This window comes from Morus notabilis, unplaced genomic scaffold, assembly GCF_000414095.1.
Source record: "Morus notabilis unplaced genomic scaffold, ASM41409v2 C11410250, whole genome shotgun sequence".
NCBI lineage: Eukaryota > Viridiplantae > Streptophyta > Magnoliopsida > Rosales > Moraceae > Morus > Morus notabilis.
In genome coordinates, this window is record NW_010386989.1 from 1 (window position 1) to 1,406 (window position 1,406).

Below are 1,406 nucleotides of genomic sequence, written 5' to 3' on the forward strand. Positions count from 1 at the left end.
CAACATTCTTAGTCGTTTACCTTCATATTTTACAAAGGCTGATCATCTTGTTGCTTTCAGGATGAGTCTGTTTTAATATGGATCTCGGGGAAAGAGGAGAAACACCTTAAACTGAGCCATGTCTCTAGAATTATATCTGGGCAACGCACTGTAAGTATCTTGCTTGGGAGATAAGATCATTTATATGTATGCTTTTATTATCTTTACATTGTTTATTGTTGGCTAATGTGTGGTCTAGAACACATGATTGGCGTTGTTTGCTTTCTTTTGCTGTTTGATTTTTCCTGTGGCTCTGGGAAAAAAAATTATACCCTGGCATTTATATTAACTTTTAGTTAGTTGAAGCGGTTGCAGCACATATTAGTTATCATTCAGAGTCTTTAGACCCTCAAAACTACGGCAAAAATCGCTATTATTGTCATATGGATGATATGATTCAAGTTTTTCATTATATACAATATTTTTTAACGCCTCAGCTGGACTCTTTCATTTCTATGCTTTTGCTATTTTTCATTTAAAGTTCGTGGAAACTATTGATTAGGAAGGCAAATTTTTATGGTGGAATTCCTGTCCATACTATGCTCTGTGCTACTTTTGGAATTTTCCCTAATTGTCTTTGGCACGTTCTGTAACTAGATTATTAAATGGGTCATGTTTGGGAACAGTTTCACTCTGGAATGATGCTATTCATTACGGTTACTTATTTTTGTTGTGTTCGTATATTACTATCATCGGGTTTGTTCGAGTGTTATAACTTATGCTGTCACAATTCCATGTCTACCCTTATGTGTGATAACTTCACATTGATTCAGAAAACTCTGTTATGTGCATAATGTACTAATTAAATTTAAATGTATATTTTCCAGCCAATATTTCAAAGGTATCCACGGCCAGAGAAGGAGTATCAATCATTCTCTCTGATCTATAATGATAGATCACTTGACTTGGTAAGAATTGCTTTGGTGCCTTTTGTTTTTTGTCGTCCTATATTTCTCTCATCAGGTTATATTTAGTTGATTTTAGGTTTTCACCTTAGCGTTTACTGTATTTTTTCACTACCATCCCTCTTCCAGATTTGCAAAGATAAAGATGAAGCTGAGGTATGGTTTAGTGGTCTAAAAGCCTTGATATCCCGCAGTCACCATAGGAAATGGAGAACAGAGTCAAGGAGTGATGGAATCCCATCCGAGGCAAATAGTCCTCGAACATGCACAAGGAGGAGTTCTCCGTTGCATTCTCCGTTTGGTAGTAATGATAGCTTACAGAAGGTGTGAACTATTTTCCCCTTATTTTCTAACTTTGATCTGCTTGAGTTTCTTCAAATCCAGCTTCTATGGGGTCTTCGCTTGGCTGTGTTTATTTTGAGCCTTTAATGCAATATCTTTTAGCCTAAAGAAAAAAAAAAA

At 35.8% G+C, this 1,406-nt stretch overlaps 1 long non-coding RNA gene across 1 annotated transcript; it reads left to right on the forward strand.

Annotated features, from left to right (window-relative positions):
• The first annotated feature begins 59 nt into the window (after positions 1–59).
• Positions 60–1,372, forward strand: LOC112095144. The gene is made up of 3 exons (XR_002903760.1): positions 60–150; positions 867–947; positions 1,074–1,372. It is a non-coding gene; the product is annotated as an uncharacterized LOC112095144 (long non-coding RNA).
• The last annotated feature ends 34 nt before the right edge of the window (positions 1,373–1,406 follow it).